This window comes from Staurois parvus, unplaced genomic scaffold (genome assembly GCF_062004578.1).
Source record: "Staurois parvus isolate SC_StPar_1 unplaced genomic scaffold, SC_StPar_1.0 ptg000133l, whole genome shotgun sequence".
Lineage (NCBI taxonomy): Eukaryota > Metazoa > Chordata > Amphibia > Anura > Ranidae > Staurois > Staurois parvus.
This window is the reverse complement of record NW_028317929.1, coordinates 14,954,125-14,979,691: the sequence shown is the minus strand read 5'-3', so window position 1 is coordinate 14,979,691 and position 25,567 is coordinate 14,954,125. Positions and strand designations below refer to the sequence as shown.

At 40.6% G+C, this 25,567-nt stretch overlaps 1 long non-coding RNA gene across 1 annotated transcript in view; it reads left to right on the top strand.

The window, feature by feature from the left end:
• LOC149466080 (uncharacterized) overlaps positions 1 to 25,567 on the top strand; it is a 43,775-nt gene that overhangs the window by 9,009 nt on the left and 9,199 nt on the right. The window contains exon 2 of the long non-coding RNA XR_016312168.1: positions 8,987 to 9,096. This is a non-coding gene — a long non-coding RNA (uncharacterized LOC149466080). The remainder of the gene's footprint in view (positions 1 to 8,986; positions 9,097 to 25,567) is intronic.

The window sequence follows — 25,567 nt, the reverse complement described above, 5'->3', positions numbered from 1 at the left end:
GGGAGGAATACTATCCCATCATTGGTATTAGTGCGAGAAATAGTGCCCCTTTGTTGGTGTCAATGGGAGAAATAGTGTCCCATCATTGGTATCATTGAGAGGAATAGTGTCCCATCCTTGGTGTCAGTGGGAGGAAGAGATCCCCAATATTGATGTCAGTGGGAGAAATACCTCTCCATCACTGGTGTCAATGGGAGGAACAGTGCCCCGACATTGGTGTCAGTGGGAGTAATAGTGTCCAATTGTTGGTGTCAATGGGAGGAATAGTGCCCCAACGTTGATATCAGTAGGAGGAATACCTCTCCATCACTGGTATCAGTGGGAGGAATAGTGGCCCTTTGTTGGTGTCAATGGGAAAAATATTGTCCCATTGTTTATGTCAGTTGCAGGAATTTTGTTTTTGAGGAATAGTGTCTTGTAACAGTGGAAGGGAGAATGCCTCAAGGGCCAGATAAAGGCAAGCAAAGAGCCACAACTGGCCCCTGGGCCGCAGCTTGGAGACCACTGCCCTAGACAAAACAAGCATTAACCCTTGCAGCGAGGAGAGGGATCCACATTTTTCTCCATCCCAGAATTCAGCTTTAAAGAGAGTGCTTGGCTACAAGATTAAAGTGTATCTAAACAAAAAATAAATGTACTACAACTTACCTTTCATTAGATGGGGTAGTTTCATTTGTTTTCTTTTCTCACCCTTTTTTCTTTTCACCTGCTGATCCTGCCAGGAACCCACTTCCTCTGTCATGTGTAGACACACCAGATAGATGGTACTACTCTAACAATGGAGGTCGGTTCAGGTAAATATCAGTGTATTCATGAGGTAGTGAGAATGACCCAGCTGTACACAGCCACTTGCTGGTGTCGTCTGCTCTTAGCATGAGCTCTGTTTCCATGGCATCATCTGGTTTCCAAGTAATAGTCAGGTGGAAATTGGAAACTTCAGATAACCACTCTGTGTAATATGTGCAAGAGTAAAACGCAGCCTCCGAATATGGCGAAATCCAGAGCCACCGCTTTTCTGAAAGTTCTGATAAAAAGGAGAGCAGAAGGGAAATTCTAAGCTGGATTTCAGGAGGAGACAGTAGCTGACCTTTATACAAGAATGTGATCAAACTCCTGCTGTTTGTGTGTGTAAGGAGCACCATCATGTGACGGCCACTTCACAGGTCACATGACACTTCAATAAAGGGAGAATGTTTCAAAGAAGTACATCTATGAAAAAAATGCCTATGAGAACATGTTTGTAGCCTGCAATAGAAAAATGATGTTTGGAATCTGGTGGGTATTGGTTACAGCAAATACACTGTGTGCACAATTATTAGGCAAGTGAGTATTTTGGCCAAATCATCATTTTTATGCATATTGTCCAACTCCAAGCTGTATAAACTTGAATACTTATTTTATTTAACCATTTCAGGTGATGTGTATTTGTGTAATGAGGGAGGTTGTGGCCCAAGGAGCTCAAAACCCGGCCTATATCAAGGCGTGTATAATTATAAGGCAGCTTCTTTGTCTCAGGCAAAATGGGACAAAAAGTTTTTTAACTGACTCTGAAAAGTCAAAAATTGCAAAAGGTCTTTCAGAGGGTTGCAGCACTCTTGAAATTGCTAAGATTATGGGGCGTAATTAACAGAACCATCAAACGTTTCATAGCAAATAGCCAACAGCGTTGCAAGAAATGTTGAAAAAAAAGGCGCAAATGAATTGCCAAAGACTTGAGAAGAATCAAACATGAAGCTACCAGGAACCCATTATCCTTCAGTGCTGTCATCTTCCAGAACTGCAACCTTAAAAGTGATTAACAAAAATGCAGTGCTAATCAATAATACAATAAAATATCAACATAAAAGTCCAAATAGATGTTCAAGTAAATGAGACAGGTTGCAGTAGAAGATTCTGGCGTCATAAACCGTCACCAAACACCCGAATAAATAAGCCCCTTACCAGACGTTCAGACCGTATAATATCGGTCAATATGAGCAGTACATAAGGAATCAATGAGGTAGGTAATTTTTCACTAAGAGTCCTCCCTAAGGTAATGAATACTCCTCCTCCTTAAAGATCCCCATTAAACCTTAGTAATTAGTTTTTTTTATTCAATTTAAGTGTGCTTTTCTTATGTCTTCCGCTTTATTAGTAGTTAAGGTGTGGGCGGGCCCCTTTCGTGGTCCGTTCCGCTCCTTCTTCCTGTTTCAGGTATGCCTTCCGCTCTGTGGAACGCATCCCGATTAATGGGAGTGTCCCTCCATGTCCTATATATAGATGGCGGTGCGTCCCATTGACCATGCCCCTGACGACGTCTTCCTGATGACGAAATGTGTTGGGTGGAGCGTGTTGGGTGACGTCACCACGTTCTGGAGGGACAGCGGCCATATTTTCAGTTTGAAACATTTCACATTCAATGCTGGTTGTTTTAATGCTTGATGTACGTGGATCCTTTATTAAATTTGTCAAAACTTTACTGAAATACTACACTATGAGTTGCTTTTGTTTTATATCCCTTATTTGAATATTGTATGGGAGTTTTTACTGCTTTTGAAGATCTTTAAGGAGGAGGAGTATTCATCACCTTAATGAGGACTCTTAGTGAAAAATGACCTGCCTCATTGATTCCTTATGTACTGCTCATATTGACCAATAGTATACGGTCTGAATGTCCGGTAAGGGGCTTATTTATTCGGGTGTTTGGTGACGGTTCATAACGCCATAATCTTCTCCTACAACCTGTCTCATTTACTTGAGGATCTATTTGGACTTTTATGTTGAAATTTTAATGTATTATTGATTAGCACTGCATTTTTGTTATTCACTTTAAATTTGCCTTTTGTGTGCAAACTGCTTTTCCTTACTGTTTTGCTCTTTTGAATTTAGAGTGTAGTTACATCCAAGCGCAGGTTTTTTGTGTTAAGTGGTTAACAGATGAAATTAAACAAGATGGGGAAAATTTAAATTTTTTATTTAGTTGCATAATAATTCTGCACACTAATAGTTGCCCAATAATTGTGCACACATAGATATTCTGCTAAGACAGCCAAAACCTCGCTTTTACTTTCTTAAATATTCAGGTTTGAGGTTTATTAACATTTTGGATTGACTGAGAGCACTGTAGTTGTTCAATAATGAAACGAATCCTCAAAAATACAACTTGCCTAATAATTGTGCACACAGTGTATGTTCATGTTTTAAGGTGCTACATTCATTTAGATGCATCTATATCAATTAGACTTAAAAGAGGGACAAAAGATGAAAGGTCTGTCATTTTGCTGCTAAATATAACCAGAAACGCGTTCCACACCCATAGGAAACAACTAGAAACTGATACACTTTTCTGTAAGAGGCGCAGCCACACATTGTTTCCAACTGAGATGTTAAGGCCTCATTCACACAGGCGTACTACAGCGTACACTCTTTAGAGGGCCGTGTGTGCCCGCTTGGGGATGTACAGGTATTCTGTGTATTCCCATGCAGGCAGTCCTATTTGTGTCAAATTGGACCCAGCTAGTGCTCCCAATCTGACAGCTGCACGGGTGCAGGCGCACGGCCCCGAACGCACACTGTCTGCATTTAGTGGCTGTGAAAAGTAAGAGACCCCCACGCAACAGTGTAACCTACACAACAAAATCACCTGGCTAGCTGCTGCTCAGTTAATATGAGAACATATCCGTTATAAAACAAAAATAAGAGCTGTGCTTCCCCAATCTTACTCCTTGTGAACGTTAGACTTTACACATACACAATGTTACTGCTGTAGCATATAATCAATAAACCCTGAATATTATTAAAATTCTAAGTCTCTTGTAAAGTGCTAGTGCATATCTATATATTCAGTCGTACCCGACCCCTGGCGATTGCATGGACTATCACACGTAAGCAACTTTTTCCATGAATTTTCTTAGCACTTATTTTACAGGGTAGGTTGCCAGGTCTTTCCCCAACCCCTACCATGGAGGCGATCCCGCATGGCCAGGGATGAAACTAGGACAATTTAGACAGGAGCCAATTAACCTACCAGCATGTCTTTGGAGTGTGGGAGGAAACCGGAGTACCCTGAGGAAACCCACGCAAGCACAGGGAGAACATGTAAACTCCATGCAGGAGGCGCCATGGTTGGGGATTGAACCCATGACCCATTTACTGCACGGCAGAAGTGCTAACCACTAAGCCACTGTGCTGCCCTGCCAGTGCATATAGAAAAGTTAAATTAAAAGTAATTTACCTGGTTTAGGACCAAGATATTTAAAAAATAAAAAATAAATGTGTATGATTCTATCAATATGACTGGCTGCAGCTCTAATAAGGTGTTGTACCTTTAAATTATGTATACTATTTTAGGCGCTGCCTAGTCTGTGCAAAAATTGTTTTACCTTCCGAACATGTGAAACTATGTGAAACAGCAATTCAAATTCAATGCATCACTCATAAATACTACATACAAATAGTTCTTTGAAATCAGTTCATATGCTTGTGCTTCTTCAATCATACTGCGGCAAACACCCGTATTTAACCCCTTGGCGCCGGCGCCTCCCGGCCCTTTAAGGGTTTCAGAAGCCGGGAGGCGCGGCGTGGTTTAGGGTCATGTGACCACCGTAACATGTCATCACGGCGGTCACATGATTGGGAAAGGTCCCGCTCGAAAGAGGAGATCGGGACCTTTCCGTGAGTACCCGACATGTGTGCTCTCAGCACATATGTTTTTTTTTAATAGAATGCAAATGTGCGGCCACTCGGCGTCTAGGCCCAGGCTGCACATTTGCATTCGGCTGGTGCCAAGAGGTCAATAAAGTGCTTTGTACTTCTCTTATTTTAATGAATATTTTTTATAGCAAAAAATCAAAAATATTGTTTTTGTTTTTTTTTAAATTGACGGTCTTTTTTTGTTTATAGTGCAAACAATAAAAAACACACAGGTGATCAAATACCACCAAAAGAAAGCTCTATTTGTGGGGAAAAAAGGATGTAAATTGTACAACGTTGCCTGACCATGCAATTGTTAAAGTAACACAGCGCCGTATCACAAAAAAATGGCCTGATCAGGAAGGGGGGTAATTCCTCTGGAGGGCAAGGTGCAGATATTGTGCTCCCCTCCAGTGCTCCCCCTCACTCACCAGAAGATATGGACTCTTCAACTGAAATAAGAGTCATATGCGCTGTGTCACAATCCTGGTCAGTCTGGCACTTGTAGTCCTCCTGGATAATTATGTTCAATTTCTCACATCAATATATCATGCCACTGATGGTTTATCTCATGATGCATGCAGGCAAGAGATAGCAAAAAAGATGCATGTAGGGTAATTCCATTTGTTAAAAATGCATTTAAAACAAACCATATACACTCACATTTGCATATGATATAGAAGAAAAAACGCCAGACATCCACATGTGTTTTCCACATGGAAATTACGTCAGTACAGTGGTTACTGATGCGTTTCGCCCCCTAAGTAAGGAGACGTAGTATAAATAATCTATCACCAGCAGCTTATCCTTTGAGAATGCTCTGGAGGAGGGGCGAAACGTGTCAGTTGACCATTTCGCTGCCATAATTTCCAGTCGGTGAGACGCATGTGAATGGTCCAATTCCGGCCCCCTATCTGGAAATGCAAATCACATATATATACGTGATTTTGCACAGCTCTGCCGCCCCGTAGCGGTAGTTCTACCATAGGGCGGCTGGCAAGAGGTTAAGGGCTTGTTCACACCATATCCATTGAGCTGTGTGTTTCTGCTCACATCTGCAGATGTACGGTGTGAACATGGCGCACAGGACACAGTTTTTAAATTGTATTTGTGGTCAAAATGTAAAATCGTACATTCATTTCTAATTATTCTAAATGATCTTGAGGTGTGTAAACTAACTTTGGGAAGATCCCCACACATTTACTTCCTGGAATTCTGTGACATATATGGACTGCGAGCAGGTACTGCTGTGTCACACATTGCACAGAGCCTACCTTCTGAACTACAGCAGTGAAGAGGGGAAGAGTTTCAGGAAGCAGAGTCATTATAGGAATCACTGCTGACTGGCAGCAAGGTGCCATGGGACATGTAGTCCTTAGAAACTATAATGAAAGAAAGTGAAAGTGAGCGCTAGATAAGAAGCTGCTAAGCGCCAATAGGTACCAAAGGACTCTACAAAGAACAAATGAAAAATGGGGCGCAGCGCTAAAATATACCTGATACACATATATATATAACAAACAGAATTATTGAAAAGATAAGTGATATAGTGTGCCAAGGAAATTGTGCAAAAAAGCATTCAAAAGTCCTTAAAAAACAGATGGTGATTCAAAATATGTGCGTCTTCCGGTGATCAAATTAATGAATCATGCACTCACCAGATGCATAATTCAAATATGCATATAGATGGTATCCCGATATCCAAGCGGAGTTATCCCAAAATCGGATATGGCATCATAGGATCATCATCTGGGCACATCTGTCCGTCCAGGTTCTCCTTGTGGATCGTGCGTTTACACACTAAAACACCTCTCAGCTATCTCCCCAGGTGGCTCTGCGGGTATAGGACTCAGCAGGGTCCCAAGAAAGAAAGCCAGGATGGTGTGATATCGTTTTAAATGGAAAATTTATTGATCCAAAACAAAGACAAGGACTGAATAAACAAAACTGACCATAAAGGTGTACAAAGATGGCCGCCGCTCCATGCGGTGGCGTGATGTCTGGGGTATGCTGCTCTTACCCTGACGCGTTTCGTGCCAAATGCACATATTCATGGGGAGTTTGTCAGCTAACCAGACATCTGCTCAAAGCCCTGTATATATAGTGTATGGCGTTCGCTTAAGCGCGCCCGCCATTTTCCGGGCGCCCTCGCGCATGCACAGAACAGACATCGCTCCGACGTCTGCATAATAGTCCTGCGCCATTTTGTTGTAGTCTTAACTATAACCACCGGCGGCTATGTTATCAGCCGCAAACACAGCTGTGTGATGAACATAATGTTATTACACCATAGTCCTTAACAGCTGTTTAGCCATAATAACACAAACAGAGCAAGAATAAAACACAAAAGATACAGTGAAGACACCCAATAGATCCATATAAAGAATAAAAGAGCTATAACAGCAATAAACATACATATACGGATGAATTAACATTCATATATGTTGTATGCACAAATGTTGGTATAAATATACTCCATAAAAATGGACCAAGCATACGTGTTAAAAATAGAAGAGTTAAAAATAACCTTAACATAATCATATGGTGTCTCCATTGTAGATAAACAATAAAATACAGTATAAAACTGTGACAAAAGATATATATTAAAGTATCTAAACACATGATATATAAAATTAAAAAAACATTAATATATTCTAAATATACAACAAAAATGCAAATGAATGGAGTACATAATATCCATACAAGTAAACATAAATAAAAGATCAAGATGGCCAAGAACCACACCTAGGTAAACCACATAAATAGGTAATATGTGCAATTAATAAAAAGTCAATAAAGGATAGGGTTGCACTAATTTTACAATAGATGATAAATATAAAAATACATAAAAAATCACTAAAATGTCAAGCATTAAATGGCATAAATCAACTGAACAATAAAGAGTGTGTGGTAAAAATTGATATAAACCACAACACAAATAAGTATGAATCTATAGAGAATAAGATAGCACAGATTCAATAAATAATCACTAAAAAATATTAAATAAGCATGTGGAACAATACTGAATCCACAAAAAATCAGGATGTGAATATTAATAGTGATATTAAATAATAAAAGACTAGCCAAATAATCATTCTTAAAATCAAATAAAAATTAATATAGAATAGAATAGCAAAGAATGAGTACTGATATAGGTAAATGAAAATTCTAAATGGCGACATATATAAATGAATGGCCAAAATTAGCTGTTATCAATAAAATTATTAATATCAAACTCAATGTTATGCCCTTTGGGATAAAAAGTGTCTAATTCATAAATCCACTTCGATTCTTTCTGCGAGACTGATCTCTTTTTATTAGTGCCCCTCCAGTGTGTCTTGATAATATCAATTCCAGCAAACATCAGTGAAGTGGGGTCCTTATTATGAAATAACCGATAATGTTTAGACAAGGAATGTTCCTTGTACCCCTTTCTAATATTACTGACGTGTTCTCTTAAACGGTCTTTTAGTTTCCTCGTAGTTCTTCCAATATATTGTTTTTTACACGGGCACTGCAATAAATAGACCACAAATCTACTATTGCATGTAATGAAGCAGTCAATATTATAACTTTTTCCTGTTACTGTTGAGTTGAAATTATCAATACTCCTTTTTCTGATTCCATTACATCTACAAATAATACATTTATTACAAGGAAAAAATCCTTTAAGCCCTGAAAAAAAGGAAAAGCTACTGGGGGGATTAACAACATTGGGGGCTATCTTATCTCGCAATGTTGATGCCTTTCTAAACGCTATTTCTGGCTTATCAGGCAAGAAATCAGTTAAGACAGGATCGGCTTTCAATATTTTCCAATTTGCCTTAATTATTTTGGAAACAGCCTTATGTTGAATTGAAAAGCCAGTTACAAACGGGCATATTTTCTGTTGTCTCTGCGTATTAACTCCATATAAGATTGAATCTCTCTCCAAATTGGTTACATCTTTAATAGTGCTATCCAGTTTATTCTCATCATAACCCTTTTCTAAGAAACGGTCTTTAAGGATAGAAGCCTGAAGAAGAAACGTATTCTTATTAGTACAGTTTCTTCTAATCCTTAAAAATTGGCTTTTAGGTATATTACTCAACCATGTCGGATGGTGACAATTATCGAGGGGGATGTAGCTATTTCTATCTGTAACCTTAAAAAAGGTTTCAGTAACAATACTCCCCTCATGGTTATACAAAGTCAAATCCAGAAAATGAACACTAACTGTACTATATTCAAATGTGAGTTTGATATTAAGTGTATTGTAGTTCAAAGTATTAAAAAAGTTTAATAACGCTTGTTCTTCACCGTTCTTCATCATTAGAAACTGAAGAAAAAAATAAAATCTGCAAAGCATGCAGGGAATCCAGGAAGTTGTGGAAAGTGGCAGCCAGCAGACAGGCAGAACTCACAACACGAAAGGAGATTGTTCAAGTAAGTTTAGACAGGTTTGTCAAATATAAATGTTATTTGTATTGTTATTACAATGCTGATGATAACAAATGACAGTGTAAGCAGTGACCATATATTTCTTTTCAAGTGGTATTAAACCCAAAAGCTAAATGTTATTACATTGCATCTTACATATTCCTAAATGTGGTGGCTGTATTCATTTTATTTTTTAGGCTTTCTTTCTTTAATTTTCATCTGGTGATCTAACCAGCAAGTCTGTTGTTTTCAACAGAACAAGCTGTCTTGTAGATGTAGCAGTTAGAGGGTTGAGACAAACCATTTAACACTGACAGGGGTGCTTAAATGATCAGTTTTTTTATGTATTTATAAAACCTTTATCCCAGAAGGAACAAAGCTGTTGCTGTAACTGCTTAACCTCTAGATGCCGAGCGCACGCAAATATGCAGCCTCTCAGCATCTTGGCCTTGGTGCCGAGCGGCCGCATATTTGCGTGCCATTAGAAAATACATATGTGCTGAGCACTCCCAGCACATATCTCCATGACTCACGGAAAGGTCCCGATCTCCCCTTGCGATCGGAACCTTTTCCGATCATATAACCGCCGTGACGGCGAATCACGGCGGTCACATGACCCTAAAACCCCGCCCGCCTCCTGGATTCTGAAACTCTTAAAGGGCCGGGAGGCGCTGGCGCGAAGGGGTTAAAAAGTATTAGCTGGAGTTTGGCTTCAATTTTTTAGTGTATCCAGATCTGCCACTAAATCTAACCCCTCCCCCAGAATGACAATGTTGCTGTCCAAAGGTATCTCTGATGATCCTTCATCCAGACAGGGACACTGTAATACAGGAGGTGTGTTACTAGTCAGATCTCCTGGTGAAAAAGTCTAGAAAAGAAAACTAATGCAGCAACCACATCTAGTGATTGGTAAGCTACAAAATATTAAATTTTTGGTTTTGGGTTTAATATCGCTTTAATTGTGTATTGGCAGACTCTGTGAAGTTTGATGTAGAACTTGTTTCCCAGGATACCATCTAGGGCACTCTAGATACCCAAAGGAGTCAATATCTACATCTTAAAGTGGTTGTAAAGGCAAAAGGTTGTTCTTTTACCTTACTGCATTCTATCAAGTAAGGTAAAAAACCTTCTGCATGCAACTTCCCCCACAGCCCCCCTAAATACATACCTGAGCCCGATCTCAATCCAGCGAAGTGCCCGACAGCCGAGGCTCTTTTGGCTCTCTTGCTCCTCATTGGCTCAGATACAGCAGTGGAAGCCATTGGCTCCTGCTGCTGTCAATCGCAGCCAGTGATGGGGGCTAGGGCTGAGCCTCGCTCTGTGTATCCTATGGACACACAAAGCATGGCTCAGAAGCAAGCACACACGGGACTTTTTACTTCTCTTCACCAGGAAGCCTTTAGGCATGTCTGCGGCCGAAGCGGTGAGGCCTTTTTACAGTGGATCAAAATGGCCTGAAGGGCAATTGCCCATTCTGCAGCCCAGGGCCAGTCTGCTCCTGCTGGAGCCCCTCACTGTCTGACAGAGTGACAAGGTACAGCACTGTCACAATGTTTTCAGGTGAAAAATGGACAGCAATTCATTTCTGACCAGGGGCGGACTGACCATTCGGGCACTAGGGCACTGCCCGAGGGCCCGGGGTCAGTAGGGGGCCTCATGAGATGCCCCTAGTACTTTTCCTAGGCTTTTTTGGGTGTGTTTTTGAGTGTGGGTGAGGACACAAGGGCCCCATTATCCCCTATTGCCCGGGGGCCCCATGAGCTGTCAGTCCGCCCCTGTTTCTGACCATCCGTGTACATCCGCCTGCATCTGTGTCCATTCAGGTCAGAGTCTTTTTCTTCTGAGATGAAGGTGAACGTATATAAACAAATGTCATCCATTTACGTCCATTCACTTTATATCTGTCTTTAGGCAAGGACTATATTTTTTGTTTATACTTTCATCACTTATCATTAGTTTTTTCAACAATCAAAATAATGAATGCAAAATCTGATGTAAAATGAACTGCTGCAATGCAAACTGAACAGAAGACAGATGTAAACTGATGTCACCCATATTCATCAGTTTATTCTTGGCAAAAAATGTAACTGAACTGATGACATCAGTGTGAAAGGACCCTAATTTATGAGCCAGGTGTCAGTCAGTGGATGTAATCAAGAAACACAATATGGGTCACCACTACAACTCTTGAGATAAGGGCCATTACAATTGCCTGGTGGGAAAGGTGAGGAAAGAGAAAAGAAAATATAAAAACTGAAAAACTTATTGGAAATTCAGTGAAATGCTTTTATAGAATGGAAGCAGCTGGAAATATAAAGATGCCAAGCTAAAAGGAGGCATTTTTAGTCCATTCATGGAGAGAGACTCATTTCTGTTGCCACAGATATGTGTCCAGAGAAGGTAGGCTTACTTAGTGCTGTGAGTCTTTCAGGGAAAGCAATTACAAATTTGATAAGTCCCAAAAACATCCCTCTGTTTCTGTGGCACTTGACGAAAGCAATAATGTCCTTGACATGGCACAACTTCTGATTTTCGTTCCAGGACAAGATAATCAGTTTGCTGCACTACAAAGCCTCAAAGGAACAACAAAAAAGAAAGTATCTCTATGAAATGATTTGCCACATGACTTGGGACTCTACTGAGCTATGCCAATCATAGCCAATGGTATTCCACGCATGGTGGATGCCATGAGAGGAGCAGCGTATGGGCGGGGCTTAAGACACTCTAGTGGGGACAATGTGGAACTGCACTTTCTAATGCCTGAATCACAGGCATGAGCCGCGGTCATGTGAAATCAGCATTAAGGCACAGTAAACTCTTTGTAATCCATGGCCAAACTTTTCAAACTGTTAACACTAAGTATTTGGACACAACATCTGTTACTCTCCAGGTGTGCTGCATTTCTAAGCCGGTACCGCGGAGCATGTGCCCATCTCCACCAACTCACTTCCAGTGACAATGTCTGTATGTTACTATTGAACACAGCAAATGTATTTCTCCATAACTCCATGCTTGTTCTCCTGGGTCCCCTATTCATCTCTCTTCATGACTCCAAGATATGTACCTAAGTCTCAATATTTGGAGAACCAGTTGCTAGTGAAGGGACCAAGCATTACACCCCTTCACTACAAGAACAACTGTCACCACTGCCATTTCACCTATTTCCTGGCTGGTTGGCTTCTTTAGCAAGTGACACAAATATGGTAATCATTAGCAATGGCAATCTAGCTTACTCTGGACAGCATTCTGCTGGGTTCCCCAAAGGGGTTGCTCAGGCCAACAGCATAACAGTTACATTTTGGCAGTCTTTTCCCTAAACAACCTCTCCTAGGGCACAGAATGAGCCCTATTTATATGATAAGACCTACAGGGGGCGGTAACCTTCTGAAAAAAATTGAGAAAACCTGGCCAGCAGCATTAGTCATTCCTTCTCAGAAACCACTGCTCAGCAGGTCAGCCTAAAGAAACAGTACAACAAATTTAATTCAAAAAAACCTCCTGCGCTTATATGGAATCCTACTCTAAGAAAGAAAGCTGCTGACACTAAACTTATACCCAAAATAAGTGAAAAATCTGAATAAACTAAACAGTGCAGCGCTCCAAAGAAGTAATTAAATAAATATAAATATAAATAATCAGTGATCACATGATATAATAAATCAGACTCAATATACTCTTATATAAAATAATCGTGTCATGCGTATATGCCCTTATAGGGAATAATTAGTGCAAAAAAGTGACAAATCAAGTCATAAACCATAAAGTGACAGAACACATACAGTGCCCAAAGAATAATAATAAATAAACCAATCTTCAATAATAAATAAAGTCCATATATTATATATAATGAAAATGATAGTGATGTAATGCTTAGTGATGATCTTCACACTCCACTCCACTTGTCATGCAAAATAATGTGCAGTGTGCAGGATTCACGCGTGATAATCCTTAAAGGCCAAAGTGCCCCCTCACCTCCTTGATTAGACCCCAAAGGGCCAGCACGCTTTAAGGATCACACGATCCTAATAAACCGGATTCCTCTCTGGGGTATCGCCTTCCACCTCCAGCATCCACCAGATTTAGCAGCCAGCTCCTCCCAGGGTCATGATGAAACACAAATAGAGACCCTCCATAGTGCAACAAGTTTTATTCAGCAATAAATTAGTAAAAAGTAAAGTTCCACTCACATTGAAGATGACAAAATCCAGCCTCCTACCACATGCTATGGGTGTACTGCATGGGTAATGTACAGGGTGATCCAATATGGCCCCCACGCCGGAAATGACGTCAACGCGTTTAACGGAAGCTCCTCCCCACGTACTGACGCGTTGCGTCACGCTTAGCACGTGACTTCATCAGGGACAACAAATTTACGTTGTAACAATTTGCAACATAGTTGACCTACCTAACCTCCGAACATGAACACAGCAAAAGAAAACTCTTTAGACCCCTCTTGGAAGTATCTGCTTACAGATTGATGACCAAAACCACTTATGGTCAAATGCTATACACAGTGCTTCGTCCACCAGAAAGTACTGTGTTGTAAAAATATTGTAAAAAATAAATGAATCAATCACTTCCTGTAACCATCAATGAGTTTCAATGAGTCCCTGCAGTGTGGGTGCGTTGCCTGCTACTGTAATAGTGTGTTGGTTGTCATTCAAAATATTCTATCATGTACTATGGCAATGCAAGGATGTGAATGGACCTCTATTGTAGGGGAGAGTCAATGTCTCTAACAATCAGGAAAATGTCGAAATAAAAAAAAAATAGACACCGTACATAGCCACTTTTGTTTAGAGTGCCATATCTTCCCAAAAGTACATTGTGAATGTCACTGGAACAGAGTGTAATGTGCATAGTTCAATTAACAATGTAAACTACTGAAGTACAATTTGATTCTGTGTAATACAAGAAGTAAAATAATTCAGAATTATGTTTTTCTTACTTACATACAAATTAAAGCCAGTAAACATTTTAGCATATTATCTCACCATGGTCCAACCTACTTTAGTTTGAATGTCCATGTGTTGTTCCGTAGAGGTCCAGCTTACAAATATTGGAATATAAATATAAAGTTGATGACCTGCCAAAATTAGGATACTTTTAAAGATGATCTTTAATGTCACTGCACACACAGATTACTAATTATTACATTTGACTAACACTAAACTTGTCACACTCACATAAAATGTAAAATATATACATATGACATTAGTCACAAGCTTTTCCAATAAATTCTATAAACACGTAGCTTTCAAAAGACATATAAAAGGTTAACAGGATGCTTTCCAAAACCTTGAGTTAGGATTTCAGCAGGTACAGCTGATAAAATGAAACTGGCAATGATTAACTAAAGCAGCAGCACATGCTAGGTAAACAGCTGCTATCCCAGTTTGGAAATCTCCAATTAACTATCAAATGTCTGTTTGTCAGACCAGGTAGCAGTCAATTCAACAAATCACAACTGATGTATTTACATTTTCATTGTTAAATATTACTTAGTATTTTTTATAGAGATGGCCCAGAGGAAGCACCTGGGGGCAGCGAAAACAGAAGCTAAAAAGGATAAGGAACATAAAAGGGAGGAGACCGAAAGGAGGTAGGGGGGGAAGAGATCGAACAAAAAAACCTTGAGAAGACAGGGTTGTACCAGCAAAGTAAAAGTAAGAAATGAAGTTGAGCCTCCTGATATTATCAGTCTCGGCAATATACTGTACTCCTATATGAGGACCACATTTCATTGCTGAATAAGGGGTTGTGCTTTCTGACCAATTGAAGGGTATAAGGACATCTGCGTATTTCTTGGGGGGTTAATTTTAAACTCAAGTATGCCCCAGGGGATGACAATTGTTCACCTAACATTGACTCTGAGCTGTTAGATCCTCAGGAGACTGACAATTTGCTCCCAAAATGCTTGATCTTCCTCCCACTTTGTGCCTAAATAATAAATCTAAAAAAATTCCCCCCACTTAGTCACAAACACTACCAACAGATGTTCTTCAAGGCTTTTACACAGGATATCCGCAGAATAGACTGGGATCAACAGGAATACTGCCTAGACATTCTGACAGTAGGCGAAAGAAAGACCCTGGAGGAACTTAGAAGGGATCATGGCTATATTATCAAGCGTAGTTACAAATCAATGATAGACTGTGTAGGGCCTTTGAAGTGAAACTACTCTCCAGAGAGGAACTGGAATATCTGCAGTGAAAGAAGTAAGTATTTGATCCCCTGCTGATTTTGAATGTTTGCCCACTCACAAAGAAATGATCAGTCTAAAAATCGAATGGTAGGTGTATTGTAACACTGAGAGACAGAATAGCAACAAAAAATTCAAACGAAATGCATGTCGAACAAATTATGCACTGATTTTCATGTTCATGAGGGAAATAAGTATTTGATCCTATATCATTCAGCAGGATTTCTAGCTACCAGGAGTCTTTCATACAGGTAACAAGCTGAGATTAGAAGCAGTCTCTTAAAGGGAGTGCTGCTAATCTCATTTTGTTACCTGTATAAAAGACACCTGTCCACAGGAGCAATCAAACAATCAGATTCCAAACTCTCCGCCATGGCAAAGACCAAAGAGCTGTCCAAGGAGGTCAGGGACAAGATTGTAGAACTACACAAGGCTGGACTGGGCTACCAAACTATCGCCAAGCAGCTTGGAAAGAAGGTGACAAAAGTTGGTGCAATCATTCGCAAATGGAAGAAACACAAAACAACTGTCAGTCTCCCTAGGTCTGGTGCACCATGCAAGATCTCACCTCGTGGAGTGTCAATGATCATGAGAACAGTGAGGAATCTTCCCAGAACTACACGTGAGGATCTTGTCAATGATCTCCAGGCAGCTGGGACCACAGTCACCAAGAAAACAATTGGTAACACAGTACGCCAACAAGGATTGAAATCCTGCAGTGCCCGCAAGGTCCCTCTGCTCAAGAAAGCACATGTCCAGGCCTCTTTGAAGTGTGCCACTGAATGATGCAGAGGAGGACTGGTTGAAAGTGTTGTGGTCAGATGAGATCAAAATCAAGCTCTTTGGCATCAACTCAACTCGCCGTGTTTGGAGGAGGAGGAATGTTGCCTATGACCCCAAGAACACCATCCCAACTGTCAAGCGTGGTGGAAACATTCTGCTTTGGAGGTTTTTCTGCTAAGGGGACAGGACAACTGCACCGCATCAAAGGGACGATGGATGGGGCAATGTACTGTCAAATCTTGGGTGAGAACCTTCTTCCCTCAGCCAGGGCATTGAAAATGGGTCATGGATGTGTGTTCCAGCATGACAATGACCCAAAAAACATGGCCAAGGCAACAAAGGAGTGACTCAAGAAGAAGCACATTAAGTTCCTGGAGTGGCCTAGCCAGTCTCCAGACCTTAATCCAATTGAAAATATGTGGAGGGAGCTGAAAGTTCGAGTTGCCAAACATCAGCCACCAAACCTTAATGACTTGGAGAGGATCTGCCAAGAGGAGTGGGCCAAAATCCCTCCTGAGATGTGTGCAAACCTGGTGGCCAACTACAATAAACGTCTGACCTCTGTGATTGCCAACAAGGAATTTGCCACCAAGTACTAAGTCATGTTTTGTGAAGGGGATCAAATACTTATTTCCCTCATGAACATGCAAATCAGTGCATAATTTGTTAGACATGCATTTCTTTTGAATTTTTTGTTGCTATTCCGTCTCTGTGTTACAATACACCTACCATTCGATTTTTAGACTGATCATTTCTTTGTGAGTGGGCAAACATTCAAAATCAGCAGGGGATCAAATACTTATTTCCTATACTGTACGTGCAGGAAAAAATAACATCCTCACAGTCTATATGACACCCAAAATTCACAATAATGATAACTCCCCCCTCCCCGGCAGACTGATTATCTCTGAGGTGGGAAGCCCCCTGGAAAGAATAGAGAAATATGTAGACAAACAAATTAAACACCTGATGTTAAAGCTTCTGACCAAAACATATTCCAGAAATTTGAAGACTTGATCATTCCTGAGGAGTTCATGTTGACAGGCATAGATGTAGAATTGTTATACCTTTCAATTTCACATGCAGTGGGGGTACATGTGGTGTCCCAGCGGCTAGAACTCAGACATCCCCTGGCTGGCCCCCATGATAAATGTTTGATAGAACTTTTGGAACTTGTTTTGCCAAATAATTATTTTAAGTTCCATTGCAAGACAAGGGGAGTTGCCATTCGAGCTGCATGTGCCCCTTCCTATGTCTGCCTACATTTGGGCTGGTGGGAGAAAAATCTACTCTTCAAAAAATGTGTTGGGTATGATACATTGATGACATGCTGTTGGCGTGGAGGGGTACAGTTGTTCAGTTTTAATCTATTGTACATGAAATTAACATCAATTATACTATTATCTTTCTTACATATAAAGTCAGTTCAAAAGAGAACAATTTTCTGGATCTAATTATCCAGGAAACTGGAAATTCAGTGAAAACAAAGACTTTTTGTAAGCTAACCGCAGGAGCTACCCTCCTTCACACCATCAGCCATCACCCCTGTCCACTCATCAAGGGTATCCCTATAGGTCAGTTCATGCAGACTCGCAGGAACTGTTTTGACATAAAGGACTACCATCATGAAAGTAGAGTCCACAAGTGTAGGTTTAGGGTACATGGCTATCCCAATTCAGTCCATAGAAAAAGTAAAGCCTTGGCATTGGCTAAAAATAGATCTGATATTATAAACTATTCCAGTTGAAGGACATAAATATAAGTAAGAACAAAAAAGAAAAATTAGGAGTTGTCACACTTTATGATACCCATTGGACAACACTGAGATTGCTTTAAGAAAAGCACTGACATACTAATGTTGGACAAGGAAATTGAAAAAACTTTAGGCCCCAGGCATTCCTCACTGCAAGAAGTTCTCCAACTTTAGCCAACATACTGATCCACAGTGAATACAATATGTCCCCACCTCTCCTTTAAGTTTCCTAACTAGGAGACCACCGATTAGTATGTTTAAGTGAGGATAATGTTCCATGTGCAAGTTTGTGCACAAGACAGATGTTTTCTGGGACTCGGCATGTGAGAGATGTTTTACTAATCATTCTTTTCTTCACTGTTCCTCAAAATGGGTGGTCTATATGATTTTCTGTTCTTTCCAAAAAATTTTTATGGGGAAAACAAAAAGGGAACTGAGGAGAAGGATAGGGGAACATATTTTCAACAATGAGTGATCCACCCACTTTCTATTTATGCTATGTGAAATGTGCTTCAGGGCTGATCCCATACAAGCACAGTGACCCAGTTGCCTATTTTTTAGCATGGTTGCTGGGTTGTGTTACTTGATCCAGTGCAGGCTAGGCACAGCGCCTGGTCCACCTGATGATCTTATACTGTATATCAGTTGGACTTTCTCCAGCTATACATAGATTGCATGACCTCCTTTAATGAGCTTTACTTACGGCATATTGAACATATACAGCATAAGAATTCTCACTTCTGATATTTGTTCCTACTGCTTGAGCAAAGAGATCCATACAGGGATTTACTGTATATGGAAGTACATCGACATCCATGGACATCATACATGTTTGGACCAGATCTATCTATGCAGCATGTCCATTATTTAAATGTTCTTGCTTTATATGTATTTCTGTATGGATGAAGTGGGTTTTACCAATCTGTATCTGCCCACTATCATCACCACAGTAGAGTCTGTCATCTTATTATATGGATTGCACACATGTATATGGCATGTTCTTATGCCTGTGTACATATATCAGCTACTCCGTGGCTTTTTTCACATATGGCAGTTGTTTAGGCTTTACTGATGCAATATATCCACTAACTATTGTATACTATACTATTTCCTCTCTGTAGGGAAAGTTTCTTTTAGGTGGGGACCACGTGGTGCTTCATATTTCTTCTTTGGCTCCGGGTCGTTCGGTGGGGAATTGTGGAGATGGTTGGGAGGGTGAGGGATGGGAAGGTGAATGGAGAAATGTTGCTTTTTCATAGTTTTTAATATATTCTGGGTATAACCCACATACAAGTTTTTATATTCTTTATAATAAATGATTTGGTAGCCTAAAATTGGAGTCTTTTACACTGTTCATTCTCTATATAATAGCATTTATTTTTGTGGTGACGCCACCAAGATATTATGGTCAGGGCATCGTAATCATTATGTGTGAACTCCCCCAGCCAACTGGTTTTCAAGAGTTTGTGCAATACAAGCATTTATGCTGCTTTCATTACACCGGGAGGTGGTGTGTGGAGGGGGGGGGGATCATTAACCCAGAATTTTGCTTTTTCACTCCATCCCAAAAAAAAAATGTCTAGTGTTAAGCTTTCATACAGTTATGTACTCATTGAAAAATAATGAAAAGTATTTTTAAAGCGACTCATGTGAATACCTGAATAACTTGAATAAACAAGAACACTGCTTTGGCAGAATAAATTCAAAACACCTACAGTATATGAAATGCCTCACCCACTTTAATGTTAATTTTGCAAGAGGAATAGCTTGTGACAGGTGACAATGACTAAACTACTGTAAATGCCAGAATTCTCTGTTGCTCCTGCAACCAAAACTGAAATCTTTATTAGTCAAGGATGCCAAATCAGTCCTGTAAACTATTACACAGACAATTCAAATGCCTGAAATGCAGCCCTGGCCCACTTCTATGTCAAAGGACATCAACAGTCCATACAGGGATACAAAAACAGGAAAAATCATGAAACTTCTCTGACAAAAATCAACACTTCTACTTCAACAAGACATCTAGGAACCTCCTTGAGAGTACACTAAAAATAACCCATTTTTTTCTATTGCACTGTAAAGACACAATAGATGCATTGATATGAAATACGTTATACAATTGTCTTGTAAAATTTTCCTTTAGATTAACCAAAACCATATATTATGAGATGAAACCTAAACAATTTCAGTTTGTATGCAATCAGGCAGGCCCTTGCACTACAAAGTGTAACCACTTGCCCTCCGGAAGATTTACCCCCCTTCCTGACCAGGGGAAATTTTTTTTTGCGATATGATGCTGTGTTACTTTAACTGACAATTGCGCCATCATGCAATGCTGTACATAAATTAAATTTATGTCCTTTTTTTCCCGATAAATAGACCTTTCCTTTGGTGGTATTTGATCACTTCTGTGTTTTTTATTTTTTGCGTTATAAACAAAAAAGGTCTGCCAATTTTGAAAAAAAACCCCCGATATTTGTTATTTTCTACTATAAAACATATCCAATAAAAAATTTGAAAAATCAAATTTCTGCATACATTTAGGGCAAAATGTATTCTGATACATATTTTTTGGTGAAATTCCAATAAGAGTATATTGATTAGTTTGTGCAAAAGTTATAGCTTACAGACCATGAGACATATACTGGAATTTAAAAAAGAAAAAAATTTATACTAGTAATGGCGATCAGCGACTTATAGCGGGACTGCGATATTACGATGGAAATTTTTACACCAACTGACACTTTGTGGGAACCAGTGACACTAATACAGTGATCAGTGCTAAAAATATGCACTGATCACTGTACTAATGACACTGGTTGGGAAGGGGTTAACATCTAGGGCAAACAAAGGGTTAAATGTGTCCTTGGTGTACACTACAAGGTGCTCTTACTACAGGAACTGAATAATCGTGCTTTGCAGAGACACACGATCCTTCGGTTCACCACCTGTCAGAACAGAGCTCTGCCTTCTTGTTCTGTCTTCTGCTCAACAATCGGCGTGTGTCGGGACTCACAGATCAGCTTCTGCTGTGAGTGTTCACAGCAAAAGTGAGCCACTGGTGATGCATGCACACCCCCATAGCGAAAGAGCAAAATCACATATACTGTATATATATATATATATATATATATATATATATCCTTGCAAGTGTGATTGATTCTCACATTTATGGCCAGTTCTAGTCTTTTAGATGCTGTATGTCCTGTTGGCTAGCATCACCAATATAAGTGTTGACTGATATGCATCATAAAAAATAAGTGCGAATAACTTGTAAGATATACAAACTATAATGTGCCATTTTGTGTGTGCACCCCTGCCTGGTACTATCTATCCTTTAAAGATGTATTAAACCCCAAACACAGAATGTAATATATTGCAGCTTACTAATCAGTAGATGTGGCGGCTGCATTAGTTTTCTTTTTTTAGGCTTTTTACCTCTGTTTTCCCCTGGTAATTTGGGCAGCAGCTCACTTCCTGTATAACTCTGCAGGAATAAGCACAGGGGCACAGCAGACAGCAGCATTGACAGCTGGGGCAGAAAGGGGCTCTCCCATCCCTGCACTGAAGCTGGCAGTTCCGCCAGCTTATCATAGAGGTGATCTTGGACCAGTAAAAAATGATCCTGTGAATATTATTGGTATCCATGTAAACAATTCAGTGTGTACTCCTTGGGGAGGAGTTACAGTGCTGACGTCATGCCGCTGCACGATCCTGTGTCGGCGCAGCCATAAATGTAAGCTGGCATATTTGTGTTTACCTTTATTTGTACATTTAATAAATACTACACTATGGAAATCAAGTTTTGCTCTTGGTGAGCCTTATTATGCTAGAGCCTGCACTAGAGAGGATGTTCTTTTTACACCGATTTACGTGACAAGCTGCATCTGAAACTGGAGTTTATGCTGCTGTAATGGCAGCCGATAGTTCCGGGGAGTTTGCAATTCACTTGGAGACGGTGGTGGTATTCTTGTTACTTATTTGGCTGCCTGCTATCAAGAACACTCTTTGAGAGTGGTGGATCAACACATACTTACTGGACACTGAATTGTGTACATGGACACTGATAATATTCACATGACCATTGTTTTTTTACTTTAATTGATTATTAAGCGCTGCGCTTTATTTAGTTATATTGGACCTATATACTACCTATGGTGCTAGCTGCTTCATTTTGGCAGTCATTACGGATATCTGTTTTTTATTTTATTGGATCAATAAAAGTGATTAAAAAAATTAAAGAGACAGTGTAAAAGTTATATTTAAATAAAATAAACAGTAAAAAAAAAATAAACATTTTTTTACAAGCCCCCATTCCACCATGCATGTGCGCAAAGGTGAACACGCATGTTGGTTCCGTGCCAGTAGGTAAACAGTGATCACACCACACATATGAGGTATCACCACAAATGTCAGAATGAGAGCAATAATTCTAGCTCCAGACCTCCTGTATAGCTCCAATCTGATAACCTGTAAAGGCTTTTAAAGCGTTGCCTTTGAAGATTTTTAAGTACCGTAGCTTGGCTCCATTCCACAAGCATGTGCAATCTTAAAGCATGACATGTTAGGTATCTACTCAGCATAACATCATGTTTTATACTTTACCAATCAGTTGGGTAATATCAGGGGCGGACTGACCATTTGGAAACTCGGGCACTGCCCGAGGGCCCGGGGTCAGTAGGGGGCTCCATGAGATGCCCCTGGTACCTTTTTCATAGGCTTTTTTGAGTTTGGGCAAGGACACAGGGGCCTCATGATCCCCTATTGCCCGGGGGGCCCATGAGTTGTCAGTCTGCCCCTGGGTAATATATTGTATTTTTTTGCATTCAAATTCATTAAAGTGTATTCTTTCCAAAGAAATTGTGTTTGAAAAACTGTTGCACAAATATCTTGTGATTTTATAAACTGCAACAACCACCATTTTATTCTCTAGGGCCTCTGCTAAAAAATATATATCATGTTAGTAATGTTAAGTAATTTTCTAGCAAAAAAATACTGATTTTACTTGTAAGCAAAAAGTGTCAGAAAAAGGCCTGGTCTTAAAGTAGTGAAAACCCAGCCCTAGGCTGTATGTTCCTCCCATTTATCAACTCCTCCTAACCCAGTTGCCCCCCCCCCCCTTTCTCCTTGCTGTATTTTAGGGCTCATGCTGATAGACATTTGACATGCATTTGGAATATACCTCAACGCAGGTCAACATAATCTCTTTAAAACAGAATTAAGATCTGTATTTTTTTATATTAAATGGGTCCGCAGGAGCTTTATGTGTTAATGTGCCTGTATGCACTACATATCAGCACAATACAGCAGACTTACCTGTCAGACAATACTGTTCAGAGCGGCACTGTCAGTGCTCTCCACTGTCGCCGCTGGCCTTCTATGTTTGGTCTGTTCGGCCTCTCAAATGCTTGGAAAGCAATGATGTCACTCCTGCGCATGCGAACAGGAGTCACATCATCACAGCACAAAGGGGGAGCCATAAATGTATGTTAAGCTGAGCATGCAGAGTTCAGTACACATTGCAGCTGTCAGGTAGGGAGAAGAATTTATAACAGAAGAGACCAATAGGGTCTCTTCTGTCGTAGAAACCCTACCTGTCAGTTAAATTTCACTTTAACTTTAAATTAGCAGTACGCAAGGCAGTTCGGAGGCTGCATTTGATGCAAACCCCTATGTTGCTTTTGTTTTTATATAAAGTGGTGCTTCATCTTCACATCTGGGCTGGGCGGCCCTTACTGATGCAGACAACGGTGATGAAATGATGAAGTCAACACCACTCTGTATACCAGTGTAGCACCCTCTAGAGTGCTACTAGGGTAGTGTAGATAAATTTATTGTGTATGACTCATGGGGGTTTATTTACTAAAGCTGGAGAGTCCAAAATCAGACTCACTTCTGCATAGAAACCAATCAGCTTCCAGGTTTCATTGCCAAAGCTTCATTGAACAAGCTGAGGTTAGAAGCTGATTGGTTCCTATGCAGAAGGGAGTCTGATTTTGGACTCTCCAGCTTTAGTAAATAAACCCCATGGTAACTGTGTGTCTGTAATTAGGTTGGGCTACTGCAAGTTAGGGTGGATGGCTTAACAGGTTGGGACTCTATCGCTTCCACCTGGTTCTGGAGGACCATGGAATCTTCCAGAAGCCAATGGGCAGAAGGAATGGAGACCTAATCTGCATGTTTATGGGAGTCTAACCAATCCAAGGTTTGGCAGCGCTGGTAGAGTGGTGAGACCAACCCATAAATATGGAAGTCAGGCTGGCAGGCGAGTCAGGTGGAAGATGGAGTGCAGATGAGACTGTCAGTGGCCTGTGAGGGGTCCCCTAGGTCTAGGGGGGCTGGCTTCCAGGCTGGGCTCAGGAGGGTCCATTCAGCATCATGACATGAACAGAATCAAAGCCTGGGAGCAGTGGGAGCAAGGAGGACAGAGTGAGTACATCAGCACATCCAAGGGGATAGACTGCCACATGAAGCAAGCTTTCAAAGGACAGCGCTGTGCTTAATCCGTTATTCTTGTCCTGGGAGATCTTCAGAGCAGCCAGGACGGCTGGTAGTGTCTGCAGGCTGTGGAGCTGGGAGCAGTTTTACAGAGAAAAGGAGACATCTCTGCATGTAGTTTGCAACAAGCTAAGCTAATGTTCAGAGGGACTGTGAGTCTCTAGCCTGTAAGGGGCTGTTGCTACTGATCTGCAATGACTGACTTTTCAAGGAAAGGAACAGTCCAGCATCAGTTTCTGTATATAAGAAGGACGTTGTATTGATTTATTCAAGTTGGGCATCCCATAATCCCTATTACCCCATCCAAGTTATTTCCCCTAATAAAATAACAAGAACCAAGCTCATGGACTGTTCACTGATTGTGGATGCAAGTGTGGAAAATGTGTATTGCCTGGCTGTGCAGAGCTTAGGGGGACCTAGAAGCACAGCATCCCTAAAGAGGGTAGCGCTACACCAGCATGTGGGATACTGTAGTGATGCCTCTCAGGGGGCAGCACCATGACATCTTACATTCACAGCTGAGTCCTCAGGCTTGCATTGAGTGATGATGGATGTCGTTTAACCTGGAAGACTGAGAACATCTTGTGCACAAGAAGATCTGCTCCATGGGACAGCTCCAGCAAGACTTACTTATTATTTTTTATCACCTCAGGGACCTGTTTACCACTTGAGTCCCCAGTTCGTCATTTTAAAATGGTGCTGGGATAGTAGCTATTCAGCCCAATGCCTTTTTAAAATTGTTGATAGTCTCTGACAGTTGATACAATCGGCTCCTGGGCTTTTGATGCTTCTACCTGCAGCACCCTCCCAGGTAGGTGCTAGCATTAGATAGCTAGCATTAGTTATGCTTTTGATAGGCAAATTTAATTGTCTCTCAGTAGTCAGAGTGGCTGTAAATATTCTTATGAAAAAAGCATGGTTAGCTCACCGTAATGAGTGAGCTGTGATCATTTAGTGAGGTCTGTTCTGTGTGCTCAATTGCTGCTAGTCTGCCTAGCTTTCTCTGTGTCCAGAAGACTGCAGATGTTTCTGGATGAAAGATGTGGAGCTATGCAGATGGCAGCATGAATATTGATACAGCCTCAGCCTATCCCAGATAGAGGGGCTCTAAGGCACGCTGAGTAACTGTATATATTCAATGAGCACACGGTGGTCTGGGTCTTTCCTGGCTATGGTTGCCCAAGCCTAGGAGAGGGCAAGTTGCCCTCTCAGGTAGTTGCAACCATAGGCCCAGGGCT